General features: G+C 44.7%; 1 protein-coding gene across 4 annotated transcripts in view; it reads right to left on the bottom strand.

Moving 5' to 3' along the window:
- LOC149822528 (GPCR-type G protein COLD1) overlaps positions 1-21,260 on the bottom strand; it is a 163,938-nt gene that overhangs the window by 71,784 nt on the left and 70,894 nt on the right. The gene's annotated exons all lie outside the window — the stretch shown is intronic.

Raw genomic sequence — 21,260 nt, forward strand, 5'->3', positions numbered from 1 at the left:
CTCTTTCTTTTCTATTGCAGGACATGAATTTTCAGGTTGATTCTCACATGGCATCAGTGGGGCAAGTAGAAATCATTGGCTGTTGTTCTTGTCTTTTCTTCCATCCATTTTCTTCGCTTCCATTTACTTTTCTTCTTTTTTATTCTTTCCTTCTCTTTCATATTTCTTTCCTTTTTTTCCACCTTTTCTATTATCTTGAATCTCCTCAATTGATTGAGATCTCTTATTGCTAAAACCTATTTTAGCCAGTCCTACTTTATTTTCTCATAAAAAAATGCCAATGTCATCTTCTGGAGTCAGCTGATTCAGTTGTGAACCCAGATCTATTTGTTATTGTGCTTCATCTATACCTCGACAAATTGATGCCAATGTCTCAAAAATTTGTATATCGAGAAGACAAGACCAAAGGAAACAAAAAATAACAAGAACCTAGTACTGTATTGATGATTAAGAATCCTGATGAACTAGCCAAAAAAATTGGATTTAGCACCATTCACTCAATAAATTTCAAAAATAGGGATTAAAATACAAAACCCCTAAAATCTAAAGCACATCCAAAAAAATAGATTTAGCATTATTCACTTAATACATTGCAAAAATAGGGATTAAAATACAAAACCCTTAAAATCTAAAGCATATCCAGAAAAGAAAATTGGATTTAGCATCACTCAATCAATAAATTGTAAAAATAGGGATTAAAATACAAAACCCATAAAATCTAAAGCATATCCGAAAAAAATCAGATTTAGCATCATTCACTCAATAAATTACAAAAATAGGAATTAAAATACAAAACCCCTAAAATCTAAAGCATATCCAAAAAAAACTTCAGATTTAGCATCATTCACTCAATAAATTGCAAAAATATGGATTAAAATACAAAACCCTTAAAATTTAAATCATATCCGAAAAAAAATCAGAATTAGTAAAACCATAACCCTAAGATCGGGTTAGGGTTCACTCACCAGCAGAGAGGGAAAGAGAGAGAGAGAGAGAGAGAGAGCACCTTCGGTGGTGCTGGAGAGGAGGATGCCGAAGAGGAACACTGCACCAGAGAGTTGTACGATGGTAGGGGGGAGAAGGGGAGGAGGTATCAAGGTTCTCCCCCTCCCCCTTTTTTTAAGGAGTGTTCAACATCGTTCGGACACCACATCCCTGATCCATGGGGGGGGTGTAGAACAGTGATGGACACCACCCAAACTCCCATGCTGGATGTGTGGGACATTGTGTTCCGCTGTCCTGTGTGTTTGAAGTTTGCGTGGGCGCATGGGCCCCAAGCTTTGTGGGGGACGAGAGACAGTGTCGTCCTCACAATCAAACATACCCTAAAAGTTAACATGTCGTGATATATGTACACATGATTTTTTTTAATAGAAAAACATCTATAGCCTTTATGCTCATCTAAATATCAAACACACACAATTCAGCCTTGGGATCTAACTCATTTCTATGTGATTGGTTTATATGAATTGTTGAGATAAGTCGACTAATTAATGTTTTATCCATGCTAAAGGGTACTTCTGATATTTTAGTAATATTAAGGGACCTAAATGTAATTATTCCTTTTTTGGTTAATCTCTATTTAAACAAGAGATTAGCCTTAAATGAAAACATCGACTTTTCTCTCTCTCTCTCTCTCTCTCTCTCTCTCTCTCTCTCTCTCTCTCTCTCTCTCTCTCTCTCTCTCGATAATCTACATGGTATCAGAGCAGTACGTTCTTGGGAACGTGTGAAGGTGGATCGTGTGATTGTGTGAAGGCAGATCGCGTGTAGAAGATCGGGCGTGAAGGTGATTGCCTGATCCTTTTTTCATGCGAAGGCAGATCGTCTGCAGAAGATCGGGTAAGTCTTTTCCTTTTGGTACAGATCTGATAACAGATCTGTAGCATGACAAATGTCATGACTCAGATCTGTAATCAGATCTACAAGTCGTGGTGACTCCATGGGTTCCCGATCTGGTGAGTGGTATGGATGTTGCGCAGATGTTGTGAAGCAGACGCTGAACTTAAGGGTTTCGTAGGCAGCGTGAAGCAAATATATTTTTTTTGTTAGATCTGATACAGATCTCAAAGTTTATTGGCAGCGTGAAGTAGACGTTGTTATCTGTGTTTATGCTTTGGTGGAATGACAGCGTGGAGCAGGCACTGGTATCATAATTTTTTTTATTGATTGGCAGCATGAAGTAGATATTTTTTTGGTGTGGACCTGCATAGTGTGGAGTTTTTCTGGACGTCGTGGTGGAGACAGATTACTGTCATCGATTTGCTTATTGTGCAGCAGTAATAGCTTTTGAGTTTCTTGTGTTTGGTAATAGTTGTTAATGTTTTTTTTACTATGGGTGACGCTTCAAAATATGATTACAAAAATGAGGCTATTGGAGAATACAAAGCCTTTGCCAATCATTTCTCGTATGGTTCTTCCGTTAAATTGAATGAAACAAACTATGCAAGGTGGTCCAGGATGTTTATGATGTTAGTGTCTGGACATCGTAGGAAGCATATTCTACTGGAATCTGAGCCAACTAACAAAACTGGAAAATATAATACTTGGAAAGAAGATAATGACATTGTTATGTCATGGATCATGAATAGCATTGAACTTCATATTGCAGATGGCCTTATTTATTATAACACAGCTAAACAGATGTGGGATAATCTTCGAGATACATATTCTCAAGAGACGATGTGAGCCGCATTCTCCAAGTTGAACAGGAGATATATAACCTTCAGCAGGGTGATCAGACCTTGGCCCAGTATTATGCTTCTGTTAAGGCTGCCTTTGAGAGACTTAATGCTCACAGACCATTGTGTTGCTCAAAACAAAAGGATCATCAAGAGCAGACTATGGTTGCTCGGTTCCTCACAGGCCTATCATCAGAGTTCATTGTTGCTAAAGTCCAAATGTTGACCGGGTCTGATGTTCCTACTCTTGCTGATGCATATAATCGATTGAGCAGACTGGCCATCTCTCTTCCACAATCTCAACCTGCATCTCAGTCATCTGCTTTAGCTGTCCCATCGAGTTATGGACGAAAAAATACTTCTAATGTCAGAGGCAAAGGTCGTAGAAGAGTTATGGGAGGTAGAGGTAAACTGCAATGTACCTATTGTGAAAAATATGGACATTTAGAATATTGTTGCTGGGATAAACATGGACGGCTTGCATTTCCTTCATTGAAGCCAAACGTTCCAAAAGCTAATACTACAAAACTAGAGGTGGAGCATGAATCTAATTCCCCTAGTGAGCCTATCAGTCTTAGCCGTGCAGAATATGAGGAGTTGATCTCTCATCGTCCTTCAAGTTCGTCTTCTCCTGTAGCTGGTGTGGCCTACTCTACCGGAGACCATCTTTCTTCCCATGATAGTAAGTGGATTAGTGACTCTGGTGCTTCTAGGCATCTATGTGGAAACTCTTAAGACTTTTCAGATTTAAAGGCTATTACTGCACATCGGGGAGTCTCTTTAGCCGATGGGAGTTCCTCCCCGATTATCGGTCAGGGAAATGTCTTTATAACTTCTTCCTTGCAATTGAAAAATGTTCTTCATGCTCCTTCATTTCCTCAAAGTTTACTCTCAGTGAGTTGCCTTACAAAAAATCTAAATTGTAGGGTGATATTTGATCTTGTGTGCTGTCATTTTCAGGATTTATTGACGAGGAAGAAGATTGGTGGAGGCTATGAAGAAAATGGAGTCTACTATCTATATCATCCTGTGGAAAACGTTTATGCTGCAGTTGATTCTTCCTCAAGTCATGTTCAGTGGCATCGTCGTCTCGGTCATCCTTCATTGTCAAAGCTTCGTCGTGTCATTCCTCAAATTTCGTCTACTACATCATTCCAGTGTGAAGCATGTCAGTTGGGCAAGCATCATCAGAGTTTGTTTCCTTCTAGTCAGAGTCAGTCCAGTCATAAGGTCTTTGAACTTCTTCATGCAGATGTATGGGGTCCTAGTAAGATTCCTACCAGGACCCAATGTCGTTATTATCTTGTTATTGTCGATGATTTTTCTAAGTTGTCTTGAGTCAGTTGTCAAGATTATTCGCATTGATAATGCTCTTGAGTTTAAAACAACTGCACTATTGCAATTTTATCGGGATCATGGAATTCAACCTCAAACCTCTTGTGCCTATACTTCTCAACAAAATGGGGTGGCTGAATGAAAACACAGGGATCTCCTTGACGTAGCCCGCACCCTTATGATTCAATCTAATGTTTCTGCTTCATATTGGGGTGATGCAGTTACCACTGCCCCTTCATCATCCGTGGAAGACCAAATTCCTTTACAAATCTTGTATCTGAGTGCACCTCTTTTCCCTCTTTCACATCCAATCTCTCGTCGGGAGTATGTCAGTGCAGATGTATCTTTTTTGGAGTCCCTTCCATACTATTCTAGTACTGGTACTCGGCTGCAAGCTGATCAAGATGGCTTTTTTCCACTTCCTATTCCTCCTTTTCCTTTGGAATCGGTGCCTTTAGTATTGAATCCAACTCCTCCTACCTCACGGTTTCACAATCCTCCATTGGTGTATGTGCGTAGAGCTCTAACTCCTCTGGTGCCTCCATCCACTTCTTCTCCTGAGGTAAGTACTCCTGAGAGCAATGACATTCATGTTGATGATGACAGGCCAATCGCTCTGTGAAAGGGGACACGACAGTGCACATTATACCCTATATCTAAGTTTGTGTCTGAAGCTAGACTCGGAAATCAGATGAAAGCTTTTATTTCAGCCTTAACTGCTGAAACTATTCCTATGAATCATCAAAAGGCAGTTCTCGAGAGCCGATGGAAGCAGGCTATGCAAGAGGAAATGGATGCTTTACTGTCTCAACAGACATGGGACCTCATTGACCCTCCAGAGGATATGGACATTGTTGGATGTAAATGGGTATATACCATCAAGTACAACTCAGATGACTCAATTAAAAGGTATAAGGCCAGGTTAGTGGCAAAAGGCTATACTCAGACATATGGTGTTGATTTCTTTGAGACATTTTCTCCTGTAGCACGAATGGGCATCATTCGTCTTGTTCTTTCTGTAGTTGTTCACCGTGGATGGCGTTTGTGTCAGCTAGATGTGAAAAATGCATTTTTATATGGAGATCTGTCTGAGACAGTCTACAGCAGGAACCTCCTGCGTTCGAGGTTGAGGGGGAGTGTCAGAAGGTGTGTAGATTAAGAAAGGCGATATATGGTCTAAAGCAGAGTCCTCAGGCATGGTTTCAAAAGTTGTTTGAGGTGATGTCAAAGTTTGGTTTTAATAGATCAGCGTCAGATCACACATTATTCATTAAGAAAACCAACTCAGGTATAGTTGTTATGGTGGTATATGTGGATGACATCATTCTCACAGGAGATAACATGAATGATATTGCAGCTACAAAGGCCCATCTTCAAAAACATTTTGTCACAAAAGACCTTGGTTCCCTCAGATATTTTCTGGGAATAGAAGTAGCCAGAGGCAGTGAGGGTGTGGTTTTGTCACAACGGAAGTATGTTCTTGATTTACTAAAAGAGACAGGAATGTTGGGAGCCAATTTGTTTGATGAGGGGTCAAAGCCTGTTGATAGCAAACGCTACCGCTCATTGGTAGGAAAGTTACTATATGTGACAATGACTAGACCTGATATTGCTCTGGTTGTAAGTAAGGTTAGCCAATTCATGGACAAACCGACTGAGGTACACTGGAACGCTATAATGATGATACTTAGGTACTTAAAATCCTCTCCTGGAAATGGATTGTTATTCAAGAAAAGAGACACTCTGGAGGTAGTTGCTTATTCTGATGCTGATTATGCTGGGTCTGTAGAGGATAGAAAATCTACCTCAGGATTCTGTGTATTTGTGGGAGGTAACTTAATCTCTCGGAGAAGCAAGAAGCAAATTGTTGTTGCTAGGTCAAGTGCGGAATCAGAATATAGAGCTATGGCCCAAACCGCAGCTGAATTAATGTGGGTTCGAACAGTACTGACTGATCTTCAAGTGAAGGTTTTATCTCCTATGGTAATGATGTGTGATAACAAGGCAGCTACATATATAGCTAATAATCCGGTATTTCATGAGAGGACAAAACATATTGAAGTTGATTGTCACTACATACGAGATATGGTTCAAGTTGGACATATCTCTACTAAGCATGTAATCTCTAAGGATCAAGTTGCAGATATTTTTACAAAGCCTCTTGCCAGACCCAGTTTCTCAAAATATTGCGGCAAGCTGAGCATGATTGATATCCATGCTCCAGCTTAGTGTTGAGATAAGTCAACTAATTAATGTTTTATCCATGCTTAAGGGTGCTTCTGATATTTTAGTAATATTAAGGGACCTAAATGTAATTATTCCTTTTTTGGTTAATCTCTATTTAAACAAGAGATTAGCCCTAAATGAAAACATCTCTCTCTCTCTCTCTCTCTCTCTCTCTCTCTCTCTCTCTCTCTCTCTCTCTCTCTCTCTCTCTCTCTCTCTCTCTCTCTCTCTCTCTCGGTAATCTACATGAATGTAACATAGGCATTTGAAACTTCTTAACATGGAACAATCTACCTTAGACACCCACAATAACTCATATGGGACCCACAATAACTCATAAGGGATCTAATTCATTTCTATGTGATTGGTTTATATGCATGTAACATAGGCATTTGAAACTTCTTAACATGGAACAATCTACCTTAGACACCACAATAACTCATAAGGGGTGTTATTTCCAATATCATTGGCTGGCAATCTATTTATGAGAAAAGTTGTATGGAATGCCTTTGACCATAACATCTTCGACACACTACTAGCAAACATCAATGAGAGACCAACTTCTGTAATGTGCCTATGTTTTCTCTCAGCTAGTCCATTTTGTTGTAGAGTATCTGGGCAAGAAAACTGTTCATTTATTCTATTATCCCTAAGGTACTGAGTAAACACATTGGATGTATATTCTCCCCCTCCATCACATTAGAGGATGCCAATACGCTTCTAGAATCAATTTTCAACATAAGATTTGAATTCCTTAAACTTATCAAAAACTTCATATCTACATTTAAGTAAACCCAAGTTTAGAGTAATCATCCACAAAGGCAACATAGTAACAAGATCCAAAAAGAGACAAAGTAGGCGCATGTCCTCAAACATAAGTGTGAATAAGATCAAGAACAAAAGAAGTTTTATTATTGCTAGACTCGAAAGGCAATTTAACATGTCTACCCAACTGACAACCATAACACATTAATGAACCTGAACCAACACGGATAGAAGAACTCAACTTATTCAAAGGCTCCGAAGAACAATGACCCAAACAACAATGCCATAAATGCACATCTCTACTATGACTTTTAGACTCATTACGACTAGTAAAATTGGAAGGAAACTTCTTCTATAACTCTGGGCAATGATCATGAATCACATATAGCTCTCCCCGACGGCCTCCTCTAACGAACATTGTCCTTGATTGGTCCAAGATAACATATTTAGGAGTAAAGATACATGAAATAGACAAATCATTCCAAGAAAACATATTTAGGAATAAAGATACATGAAATAGACAAGTCATTACCCAATTGAGACACAGATATAAGATTCCTTTTTGAAACTAGGGAGAAAAAAGACATTCCTTAGAACAAGAACACCACTTGGAGAAAAAAATTTGGCACATCTGATGTATGTAATGGGTAGCCGGGTCCCATCACCAATAACCACTCCCTTACCTTTATAGAGAACAATGGAAAAGATAGTGCCTGAATTTCTGGTAACATGGTTTGCAGCCCAACTATCAATAAACCAAGCATGTGCTTCTAATGGCGTGTTTAAAGACATGTTCTCAAAGGTATGGGTCACATTTTTAATGCAGACATCTTCATTAGGAACCCTTCGCTCTCCTTGAAGATTAGAGTTATAAACACCCATGATGCCCATATTATTTTTTTCACCTGTCTTTTCATGAGAATATTCAGCTAAGTGATTTCAATCACCACACATATAACACGACATGCCACCAAAATTATTGTCATAACCAGCATTTGGCCTATTATAATTGCTATTATATCCCTGATTAGGTGTAGGAAGTATCACACGACTAGGATTCTGTTGCTGAAAACCTCCACGACCAGCATAGATGGAAAACTCGCCGAGTTGACTCATATCGGCAACAAACTGAGTCAAAAAATTAGGTGAACTCGGTTTAAACCAAAAACCAAATTCAGTCAAGTCCTTACATTGACTCGGCCGAGTCGACCAAAACTGGGATAGGTCAACGAGTTTTAGCATTGAGTCGGCCGAGTCAGCCGAGTCATGGCCACAAATAAAAAAAAAATAGTATAAAGTAAAGCACCATTTACTTTTGAATGGGAAAAATGGTAAATTGAAGGCATAGCCTTCAATCCTACATTTAAGGCCCTTACGAAAAGTAGGATGTGTAGAGTTGGGTGGATGGAAAGCCTATTTATAATACATGTTGGATGGGACTTCCACCCCTTCCCATCGATATGGGGCTATTTTTTGCATATACAATGACAAGAGTATTAATGTGTTAAAATGTAATCCTTAATCTCGTTGTATGTACATATATATATTCGTATCTCTCTCTCTCTGTATATATATATATATATATATATATATATATATATATATATATATATATATATATATATATATATATATATATATATATATATATATTTCTCATAATACCCGAAAAAGGTATTTCTGTAATTTCCTATTTTACGTATATTCCATTTGGAATATGATTGTATTTTTTTCTTCTTTTCTTTTTTTTCTTTTTTTTCTTTTCTTTTCTTATTGCTTTTTTATTTTCTTTTTGTGGTTTGTGCCACCTAGGGAAGACTCCCCAAAAGAGTCGTTGGGGGCTCCCAACGACTCCTTTGAGAGCCCCCTATGTGGCTCCTCTTGTGATGGATAAATAGGGGTATTCCCCCTTGTAAATGTTAAGCTTGTGAGCTCAAGCACTTGTCCCATTTTCAATATATATTTCATTTTCATGCCGTTGTGCATGTTTATATTATTTTACGCCTTTGTGCATACTTGTTCAAGTGTTATTTGAGTGCCTTTCTGCACATCTCTTGTGAGGTATTAGTGCTTATATGTGTATTGTCTCTTCATAGAGATTTTTACATGGTATCAGAGCTTGGTTAAAGATTGAAGATCGTGTGATTCTTCATTTTTGGGGTGCCTCGAAAAATGTGCCTTTGACTTCTTGAAGAATGGAGTGGGGGCTTCTCTTCCTTCAATATTTTAGAAGGGCATTACAACAAGTAAGACTTTAAAGTCTTATTGTGGTACGTATTTCTTCTTCCATCTTTCCTTTCTAATGGGTGCAAAAGAGTCACATTTCTCTATTAGATTTAAACTCAATGGTTTCAACTATCACGTTTGAGCCGGAAACATGGAGGCTCACATAAAGAACTTTGGGGTTACGTGCAAGGCACAATCCCAGAACCGGAACCAAAAATCACCTTGATTGAGAAAGGTGAAATTAAGATCCTTGATGGGGAGAAAAGAACCACAACCCTTGAGGAATATTCGAAGAAGCATGATGAATGGGAAATGAAGAATTTCAAAATATTGTCTTGGATTTTTTCTTCCGTTGAGAAAAAAATCAACGCGAATATTATCAAATTCAAAAAGGTTTATCAATCATGGGAGTATCTTGAGAAAATGTATACCTCAAGGGACTTGTCCCATAAATATTACCTTCAAAAGAAGGCTCTAACTCTTCTTCAAGGCGAAATGACCATTAAGGAATATTTCGCCGAACTTTCTTCTATTTAGGACGAGCTTGCTATGCTCGAACCAAAATGGAGTGGAGAGGCGATTGAACTTCGCCACAAACAATTAGAAGAAGATCGATTCTTCAATTTTTTGAATGGGCTAAGGCCCGAATTTGAGCAAATAAGGTCTTCTCTTTTGTCATCTTTCACTCCCCCTTCTCTTGAGGATGTTCTCAACAAATTAAGTGGAAAAGAAACTTGTATGGGTATAAGTAAGCAAGGGTCAAATGTGCTTGCGGTTCCATCCAATTCCGAAGAGAATGATGGGGTCAATGTGGTGTCTAGGCCCGGAAACAATTTAAGAGTCTATCGTCCCCCTCATTTTAAAAATTAAAATCAAGGAGAAAATGGTGGACAAGGTGGAAAAAAAGATTATAGCAAAATTGTTTGCCATTTTTGTAAATGTAAAACCCCATTCAAAAAAAAAATGTTTGGACCTGGGCAGGGTCGGGTCCGGACCCAACCCGGGCCCCTTTTTTTAATTAGGGTTTTAAAAACCCGAGCTTTCGGGCGCCGCAACCCCCCCCCCCTTTCTCCCCTTCTGTACCGGGCAAATTAGGGAAACCCATCGAGGGTTTCCCCATTCGGTTGCCCCCCCTGCGCCTTTAAGAGAGAGGTTGGAGGGCGAGGGGAGTCACGCCTCCCTCTCGCAGCCCTCGCCCCCATTTGCGCCGAGCTCCTCCCTGCTGCGCACGTCGCCGACGCCGGCCACCACTCCCAGATACGCCGCCCTCTTCTCCTCCCTCTTCTCTTCCTCACCCCCCTCTCTATCACCTCGCCGGGAGGCCGACAGGCGGCGCACGGCCCCTGCCGCGCCTTCCCGCCTCTCTGGTATTCATCGGAGGGTCGACAGGTGGCCTGCAAGGCCCCTGTCGTCCCCTCTTCCCTCTGGGGGTGATAGGGAATCCGACAGGAGGTCGGCTGCCCCCTGTCACCCCCGTCCCGAACTCTCTCTCTCTGGCAGGGGTTAGCCCCTGCCGCCTCTCGATCTCCGGTAGGCAGGGGCAATGCCCCTGCCGTTTTCTATTCTCCGGCAGGCAGGGGCTTGCCCCTGCCGCCTCTTGGCCTCTGGGAGGGCAGGGAATACCCCCCCCCCCCCCCCCCCCGTGCTGCTCTTGACCCTCGGCACGCAGGGGGGCGGACACCCCCTGCGGCTCCATGATTTTTGCCAGGCAGGGGTCGAGACCCCTGCCATTCGTTGGTGTTTCTGGCAGGGGCCGAGGCCCCTGCCGTCCCTTAATTCATCAGGCAGGAGCTGGGGCCCCTGCCATTCCCCATTTTTCGACAGGCAGGGGCTGGGGCCCCTGCCATTTCCCCATTCTCGTCAGGTAAGGGCCAAGGCCCTTACCATTCTTGTTGTGGCAGGCAGGGGCCGAGACCCCTGCCATTTCTTATTCGCTGTGCAGGGGGTCGAGGCCCTGCCACCTTTTTATTGCAGGCAGGGGCTCAGCCCCTGCCACTTGGCTGTTGCCGGCAGGGGCTCAGCCCCAGCCACTCGATTGTTTTGGCAGAGGCTCAGCCCCTGCCACATTCATTTTTGCCGGCAGGGGCCCAGCCGCTGCCACCTTTTTATTGCAGTCAGCCCCTGCCACTTGGCTGTTGCTGGCAGGGGCTCAGCCCCTGCCACTTGATTGTTCGAGCAGAGGCTCAGCCCTGCCACTTTAGCATTTTTGTGCCACATTTATTTTGCCGACAGGGGCTCAGCCCCTGCCGCTTCTTTGCGATTGGCAGGGGCTGACCCCCCCTACCGCCTCGGTATTATTTTCGACAGAGGGCTCAGCCCCTGTCACCCCGCGGTTGTCTGCAGGCAAGGGCTCACCCCTTGTCGTCTTTCTGATTTCGGCCAGCAGGGGCACACCCCTGCTGCCTCTCTTTTTTTTCTATAGGCAGGCTTGTTTTTCTATTTCTTCGCATAATAATTAACGTAGCACTGTTGCAGACCTCGCATCGGACCCCCGCTCTGGCTCCGCGGCCCGAGCCTCGTATCATCTACACGCGTAGACGCACGCAGCTGCCCGACATCCCGAGGTAGGGGAAAGTCGCACGAAAAGTTTGTATGAACAAAATAAAATAAGACTTCTGAGATAGAATAGTTATTTTACATACCTGCTTATCTGAAGAAGTATTGGCTACTCAGAGTTTTACTCATTTTGATTCTTTTGAAATTGCATGTTCGATGTAAATTCTGTGGTTAGACTCATTCTAGAAAGAATCAAGTAGTTTAATTGGCATACTTGTTTACGTGTCAGATTACTTAACTCGTGATTGTCTGTTCTGCATGCTTATTATTTTGAAACTGCATACTTAAGGTAGACTTTGTGAATAGACTCAATTCTGGAGAGAACACCACTGCAATTGCTATTGTAACCGAACCTTAAGTCATGTACGGTATGAATTTTAGGTGAGGTTATGGAGTATCCTGAAGTGGGAAATCAACACTTTATTGATTTTGATGTGATATTATCGGCCTCCACAGGCCAATTGCTCAGAAAAGCAATACATGTCATGTATGAACCAAAAGAATCATAAAACATTATATGTTGCCCTCTCATCGTAGTCGTACCTCTAGGGAGGTACAACCGTACTTTTGGACAAGTACGTCCCATGTGGGTTACGATGGTTGAAAGATGAGGTTGTAGCAACCTCAATGAGTGCAATTAGCACAATGCTGAGATCACATAAATGGTGACCATTCGCCTTCACAGGCAAGATGCTCGAGTGATTCTAATAGACCAGAGCATGTAGGATGGGGCGGCGGTTAAGAAACCCCCGTCGTACCCATCCGATCTTCACGGTTCATCAAGGGAGAGGATGGATGGTACAAAGACTCCGATGGACAGGTTGTTAACAACCACCCCACGGGCAAAAGACTCGGTTTTCCCAGTCATCGGAGTTAGGGGAATTGGGATTACCATAAATTATCCTAGGTGGTAACTCCCAGGCACTTCTGCAGAAGTTGGATGCATCCATGGGCCACGAATGCCTTTGGGGATTTACTCTCTTGGTCACTGACCGTCCCCTTAGGAGCGGACTCAGTCAGCCATCCGGGTTAATGAAAAACACCTGACATAATAAACCCCCGGATCGGTATCGGCTGTTTCTACGTTTCGCGTCTGTGCGTACCCACAGGTCAGTTAATATCAGAACTTAAAGAATATCTTCATGAATAGTTGTAGATGACTGAGACTTACACTGCTTCAACTAACAGCTCTTTGCACATATTACATTTTTTAGAATAGGCTATAATTGTTGTAATTGCTTAAATATCATAACTGCTTATCTCATGAATGTCTTGTTTTATTTTCATTCTACTTATTTGTTCGTGCACCTACTGGTTTGTTAGGAAACTGACACATTTCATAGGCAGGTGAGGAGTAGGACTTCACTGGCGGCCGATGGCGTGGTGCAACATGGATCAAGATTCATCTTCTTTCTGCTGGCGACTTGGCTCTGGGTCTTTTTTGGAGTTTTCTTTAGATTTATTGAACTTTAGAATAAAATGCTCATTTTGTAATAAACTGCAGATTTTTAATCTATTGCCTTATTTCTTAAATTTCTTTAAGTTGTTGTATATGTGAATGATGGTTTTTCAACTAACGTACCCAGGATTGTTGACTTGTGTTCCTTTCTAAATGTCTTCCGCTGTCGTTTTTAAAAATTAAAACTTTAAATCTTTGAAAGGTTTTTCGATAAGGTTTTCGAAATCACAAGTCGAAATTTTGGTGCGTTACAACTTGGTATCAGAGCAAGATCAGAAAGAGGTGAATCTTGACTATTGAGCATCCCATCGCGCTGTAAGTCTTTGATATTTCATAGCATGTTTAGACTAAATTATATTCTTGTTTTATTCGTAGTACCGTTGGATAGATGGATCCATTTACTGGTTCTAATGGTAGTCGTGGTAAGAGCACGCGTAGTGTACGTGGCCGTTCCGTAAGGGAGAGGGGCGGACATTAGATGTTTGGGGTTGGTTACTGGGCTAACCGCCCTCCTCTACCCATTTTTACGGATGAGCAAGGCTTCCCACTACCGATCGCCTACCAGATACCCTTGGCAGCAGCGTGGGCTGAGGTGCATGCTCGAGAAGGTGGTTTCGCGCCTTCACACGTTCGTGTGCACCATTAGACACCACAGGAGTCATCGGGAGATTTTGTTCCCCCTGAGTTAGCAGAGGAGTGTGGTTTCTGCGGAGAAACAGGGCACACCATGGATGCTTGCCTCCACAAGGCCGAGCATGACGGCAAGATCGCAATTTCGACTGCAGGCGAGCAACCGCCACCTTCAACAGACCCAGTGGGCGGTGTATCACCCACATACACACCTGCGACGGATTCTTCAGATTATAGTCTTGGCTCACCGGAATATACTCCGGCGACGCCCCTTTACGGGCAGAAGACCTCCTACGATGAGTCACTTCCCTTCACCCCTAAGCGCAGATTCAGGCGCACAGGCAATAGAAGGGAATATCTTAGGAAGTACTCTAGCCGTCCCTAAGGGGAGGTAGCACTTACCCAGTTTTGTTGGAATCTGTGAACTCATTTATAATTACGGAATAGAACTTTTGTTTATGTACCAGCACAGCTGGATTCTAAATATTTGACTTTCGTAATAAAGATCTATGTTTTTGCCTTTGCTCCTATACTTATGCCTACTTGTACGTCTTCAGTATTTTTTTGACCTTAAATCTTGGTTGCTTTTTAAGGATGGCGGGAAACTCAAGCAACAGCATGGCCGATGAGTTGCGTGAGTAGAGGGGATTCATGATGGATACCCTCAACTCCTTAGCTGAGGCGATTCGTAACCAGGGTCGCCCCCATCAGGATCCGGGTTCCCTTGTTGGGAATGCACCAACTACCACCTATGAAAAATTTCTGAAGCAGGACCCTCCTACCTTCTCTGGCAAGGTTGACCCTGACTTGGCGGAGAGTTGGGTTAAAGAGGTGGAACGGGTGTTCCAAGTGTTGTCCGTCCCTGATGATAAGAAGATGATGTTCGGGTCTTTTCGATTGAAGGACGACGCTCGCGAATGGTGGGACACTACGCGGGAGGTGCAGTTTCCGGGTGAAGAGGTGATTCCGTGGGAGGCCTTCCGAAGGGTTTTTCTCGGAAACTATTTCCCTCCTCATGCGAGGGAAAAGAAGAAGGTGGAATTTCTGGAGCTGTGCCAAGGCAGCTTAAGTTTGAACGAATATATCGCCAAATTTCAACGGTTGGAGCGCTATTGTCCTCACCTGTTCGAGGATGATCATGAGCGGGCCGGGAAGTTCATTCGCGGACTGAAGGAAGGACTCAAGCATAGGGTTCTTACCAGCATGCACGCGACTTTTTCTGCGGCGGTAGCAGCAGCCACCCTACTGAACGAGGATTGGGAGCGTTCAAAAAGTGTGCAAGCCAAAAAGTCAACCGCGTCCGGTGGTGATCAGAAGAAGACCTTTTCCGGCGGCTCAGGGCAGCGGCCACCATTCCCAGTGAAGACTGAGGGAGGGAAGAAACAGTTCCCTCCGGCAAAACGCCAACGACAGCAGGGCCATCCACCGCCCAGGCAGCCGTCTGGTGATAATTGCCCCAGGTGCAAGAGGCCTCACGTGAGACAATCTTGTCCGCGGGACACGGGCGGATGCCTGTACTGTGGCAAGATGGGTCATTTCATACGCGACTGCCGGAAGAAAGCAGCAGATGACCTCAAGCGAACCGACAACGTATCTCAGCCTCCTCGACCACCTCATCAGCAGCAACAGCGAGCACAACCAAGCAGTGGCAGGGAGCCGGGTCGAGTTTATGCAGCCACGGTCGATCAATTGACCAAAGAGGATCTCGTTCAAGGTACCATTATTGTTGTTGATCAAGCAGCCTTTGCACTCTTTGATTGTGGTGCTACACACTCGTTTGTTTCAGAAAAATTCGTAAAACAATTGCATATAACGGTAAAAACACTTGATAATGCTTTAGACGTGTATAACCCCGTTGGCAAGAACACAGTTTGCACCACTTACATACCTGAATTGGATGTAGTGGTGGCAGAGCGACACTTGCCTGCTTGTGCTATCCTACTGGAGATGACCGAATTTGATGTCATCCTAGGCATGGATTGGTTGCACAAGTATCATGCCAAGATCTTTTGCCGTGATGGCAAGATCGTTTTATCACCTCCAGGCTCTTCGAGAGTAGAATTCAGAATTCCCAGACCTGTTCGAGCAAGCCGGATGATCTCGGCGCTTGAGGCACAGAACTTCTTGCGGAAGGGATGCACTGCCTTTTTGGTTAGTGTTATCCAGTCAGATCCAATGCCTATTCCCATCGGTGAGCTGGAAGTCGTTCGCGGTTATCCCGACGTTTTTCCTAAAGAGTTGTTGGGACTTCCACTGTCTCGTGAGGTAGAATTCAATATTGAATTGCTACCAGGTACGACGCCAATCTCGAAAGCACCCTACAGAATGGCGCCAGCTGAGCTTGAGGAGCTGAAGAAGCAGTTGCAGAAGTTGTTGGATCAGGGATTCATTCGCCCCAGCGTTTCTCCTTGGAGAGCTCCTATGCTCTTTGTGAAGAAGAAGGACGGGACCTTGCGTCTGTGCATCGACTATCGAATGCTCAACCAGGCCACAATAAAAAACAAGTACCCATTGCCGCGTATCGAACACTTGTTCGATCAGTTGCAGAAGGCCAAGGTTTTCTCGAAAATCGATCTTAGGTCTGGATACCATCAGCTCAGAATTAGGAATGAGGATATTCCTAAGACGGCCTTTCGGACGAGATACGGACATTACGAGTTCACAGTCATGCCGTTCGGACTGACCAATGCCCCTGCAGCTTTCATGGACTTAATGAATAGGGTGTTCAAGCCATTTTTGGACACCTTCGTGATCGTGTTCATCGACGACATGTTGGTGTATTCAGAAAGTCGAGAGCAACATCGGGAGCACCTAACAATTGTGTTGGAGACCTTGCGAAAGGAACGTTTGTATGCCAAGTTCTTTAAATGTGAATTCTGGCTCGAGGAAGTTATGTTTTTGGGACACGTTATTTCTAAAGAAGGAGTGTCCGTGGACCCTGCAAAGGTTGAGGCTGTACTTAGTTGGCAACAACCAAAGAACGCACGTGATATCAGAAGTTTTCTTGGACTAGCGGGTTACTACAGAAGATTCATTCAGGATTTTTCTAAAATTGCGTTACCCCTGACGAAGTTGCTGAAGAAAGAGGCTAAATTCTTATGGGACGAGAAGTGCGAGGCTAGTTTTCAGTTATTGAAGGAGCGACTTACCAGTGCACATATTTTGACCTTACCTTCTGGTAAAGGCGGATTCGTGATTTATACTGATGCCTCTGGGTCAGGCCTAGGGGTTATGCTGATGCAGAATGGGAAAGTGATCGCTTACGCTTCTCGGCAACTTAAAATTCACGAGAAGAACTACCCAACTCACGATTTAGAGTTAGCTGCGGTGGTGTTCGCACTGAAGATTTGGCGACATTACTTGTATGGGGAGCAGTTTGAAGCATTCACCGATCATAAGAGCCTTAAGTATCTATTCTCGCAGAAAGAATTGAACATGAGACAACGGCGTTGGCTTGAATTCCTCAAGGATTACGACTTCACCCTCTCCTACCACCCAGGAAAGGCGAACGTCGTGGCTGACGCTCTCAGCCGCAAAGCACCGGAAGTTTCGATTAATGCTTTATTTGCTGGATGGAGGTTGGTCGAAGACCTAGCCTCATGGGAACCTTTCGCGATCACTCAAGGTTCAATCGGCTTATCCCACCTTGTTGCTCAACCTGAGCTACTTGCGAGGATCATCAATGGGCAGAAAACTGATGCACGCTACGAGAAGTTGAAGGCTCAAGCGATATTGGCAGAGACACCTTTTCGTCTGAAGGAGGATGGAAGTTTATGGTTGAAGGAGCGCTTTTGGGTTCCTGACGACCCGATCCTTCGAGATGAAATTTTGGCAGAAGCCCACAAGTCTAGGTACACAATTCACCCTGGTAGCACGAAGATGTTCAAGGACCTACAACGCAGTTATTGGTGGAACGGTATGAAGCGAGACGTGGCTGAGTATGTCTCGAAGTGTTTGACGTGTCAGCAAATCAAGATCGAGCACCAGAGACCCGGTGGGGTCATGCAGCAGATAGAGATCCCTCTATGGAAGTGGGAAGATGTTACCATGGACTTCATAGTCGGTCTTCCGAGGACGCGGAGGAAGCATGACGCGATTTGGGTGATCGTCGATAGACTCACCAAGTCGGCTCACTTCCTACCTATCCGTCTCAACCAATCGTTGGATAGTCTCGTTGATCTCTATGTTAGAGAGATTGTGAGATTGCACGGTGTTCCAGTCTCGATTATCTCTGATCGTGATCCTAGATTCACTTCAAGGTTTTGGGGACAACTTCAGTTGGCATTGGGCACAAAGTTAAAGTTTAGCACTGCGTTTCACCCTTAGACTGACGTGCAGTCGGAAAGTACGATTCAGACCTTGGAAGACATGCTTCGAGCCTGTATGATGGACTGGAAGGGAGAGTGGGATTCCCACATCAATTTGGCGGAATTCGCGTATAACAACAGCTATCATGCGAGCATCGGGATGGCCCCATACGAAGCTTTGTATGGGAGACCATGCCGATCACCTGTTTTCTGGGACGAGGTTGGCGAACGAGGATTGGAGGCACCTATAGTCTTGCAACACTATACTCAACAAGTGCAGATGATTCGAGAACGACTCTGTACCGCTCAGAGTCGGCAGAAAAGCTATGCAGATAGACGCCAACGAGAGCTTACCTTAGATATTGGCGAGATGGTTTTTGTTAAGGTATCTCCGACGAAAAGAGTATTTCAGTTCGGGAAGAAGGGAAAGCTAAGTCCTAGATATGTCGGACCGTTCAAAATCCTGGAGCGGATTGGAGAAGCAGCTTATCGTGTTGCGTTACCTCCGCAGTATGCTCAGATCCATAATGTTTTTCACGTATCCATGTTGAAGAAGTATGTTTACGACCCATCGCACATCATTCATTATGATGATGTGGACATTAGAGGGGACTTGACATTCGAAGAAAGACCAGTGGAGATCGTCGACCGTCGTGACCAAGTGCTAAGATCAAAAACCATTTCCTTTGTAAAGGTTCGGTGGCAACATCATGAAATTGACGAATGTACTTGGGAACCTGAGAACGATATTAGGGAAAAATATCCTGACCTGTATTTTGATGCTTCAAGGTAATAAATATTTCGCGAACGAAATTCTTTTAAGAGGGGTAGGATGTAAAACCCCATTAAAAAAAAAAATTGGACCCGAACCGGGTCGGGTCCAGACCCGAACCGGGCCCCTTTTTTTCATTAGGGTTTTAAAAACCCGAGCTTTCGGGTGCTGCAACCCCCCCCATTCTCCCCTTCTGTACCGGGCAAATTAGGGAAACCCATCGAGGGTTTCCCCATTCAGTTGCCCCCTGCACCTTTAAGAGAGAGGTTGGAGGGCGAGGGGAGTCACGCCTCCCTATCGCAGCCCTCGCCCCCATTTGCGTCGAGCTCCTCCCTGTTGCGCACGTCGCCGACGCCGGCCACCACTCCCAGGTACGCCGCCCTCTTCTCCTCCCTCTTCTCTTCCTCACCCCCCTCTCTGTCACCTCGCCGGGAGGCCAACAGGCGGCGCACGGCCCCTGTCGCGCCCTCCCGCCTCTCCGGTATTCATCGGAGGGCCGACAGGTGGCCTACAAGGCCCCTGTCGTCCCCTCTTCCCTCTGGGGGTGATAGGGAATCCGACAGGAGGTCGGCTGCCCCCTGTCACCCTCGTCCCGAACTCTCTCTATCTGGCAGGGGTTAGCCCCTGCCGCCTCTCGATCTCTGGTAGGCAGGGGCAATGCCCCTGCCGTTTTCTATTCTCCGGCAGGCAGGGGCTTGCCCCTGCCGCGTCTTGGCCTCTAGGAGGGCAGGGAATACCCCCCCCCCCCCCTTACTGCTCTTGACCCTAGGCACGCAGGGGGCCGAACACCCCCTGCGGCTCCATGGTTTTTGCCAGGCAGGGGTCGAGACCCCTGCCATTCGTAGGTGTTTCTGGCAGGGGCCGAGGCCCCTGCCATCCCTTAATTCATCAGGCTGGGGCTGGGGCGCCTGCCATTCCCCATTTTTCGACAGCCAGGGGCTGGGGCCACTGCCATTTCCCCATTCTCGTCAGGTAAGGGCCAAGGCCCTTACCATTCTTGTTGTGGCAGGCAGGGGCCGAGACCCCTGCCATTTCTTATTCGCTGTGCAGGGGGTCGAGGCCCTGCCACCTTTTTATTGCAGGCAGGGGCTCAGCCCCTGCCACCTAATCGTTTCTGGCAAGGGCTCAGCCCCTGCCACTTGGTTGTTGCCGGCAGGGGCTCAGCCCCTGCCACTCGATTGTTTTGTCAGAGGCTCAGCCCTGCCACTTTGGTTGTTCTGGCAGGGGCTCAGCCCCTGCCACATTCATTTTTGCCGACAGGGGCCCAGCCCCTGCCACCTTTTTATTGCAGGCAGGGGCTCAGCCCCTGCCACCTAACCGTTTCAGGCAGGGGCTCAGCCCCTGCCACTTGATTGTTCTGGCAGAGGCTCAGCCCTGCCACTTTAGCATTCTGGTGCCACATTTAGTTTGCCGGCAGGGGCTCATCCCCTGCCGCTTCTTTGCGATTGGCAGGGGCTGACCCCCCCTGCCGCCTCGGTATTATTTTCGACAGAGGGCTCAGCCCCTGTCACCCCGCAGTTGTCTGCAGGCAAGGGCTCACCCCTTGTCGTCTTTCTGATTTCGGCCAGCAGGGGCACACCCCTGCTGCCTCTCTTTTTTTTCCTATAGGTAGGCTTGTTTTTCTATTTCTCCGCATAATAATTAACGTAGCACTGTTGCAGACCTCGCATCGGACCCCCGCTCTGGCTCCGCGGCCCGAGCCTCGTATCATCTACACGCGTAGACGCACGCAGCTGCGCGACATCCCGAGGTAGGGGAAAGTCGCACGAAAAGTTTGTATGAACAAAATAAAATAAGACTTCTGAGATAGAATAGTTATTTTTACATACCTGCTTATCTAAAGAAGTATTGGCTGGTCAGAGTTTTACTCATTTTGATTCTTTTGAAATTGCATGTTCGATGTAAATTCTGTGGTTAGACTCATTCTAGAAAGAATCAAGTAGTTTAATTGGCATACTTGTTTACGTGTCGGATTACTTAACTCGTGATTGTCTGTTCTGCATGCTTATTATTTTGAAACTACATACTTAAGGTAGACTTTGTGAATAGACTCAATTCTGGAGAGAACGCCACTGCAATTGCTATTGTAACCGAACCTTAAGTCATGTACGGTATGAATTTTAGGTGAGGTCATGGAGTATCCTAAAGTGGGAAATCAACACTTTATTGATTTTGATGTGATATTATCGGCCTCCACAGGCCAATTGCTCAGAAAAGCAATACATGTCATGTATGAACCAAAAGAATCATAAAACATTATATGTTGCCCTCTCATCGTAGTCGTACCTCTAGGGAGGTACAAC

The sequence above is a fragment of the Nuphar pumila genome, chromosome 11, assembly GCF_984573655.1.
Source record: "Nuphar pumila chromosome 11, dmNupPumi1.hap1.1, whole genome shotgun sequence".
Lineage (NCBI taxonomy): Eukaryota > Viridiplantae > Streptophyta > Magnoliopsida > Nymphaeales > Nymphaeaceae > Nuphar > Nuphar pumila.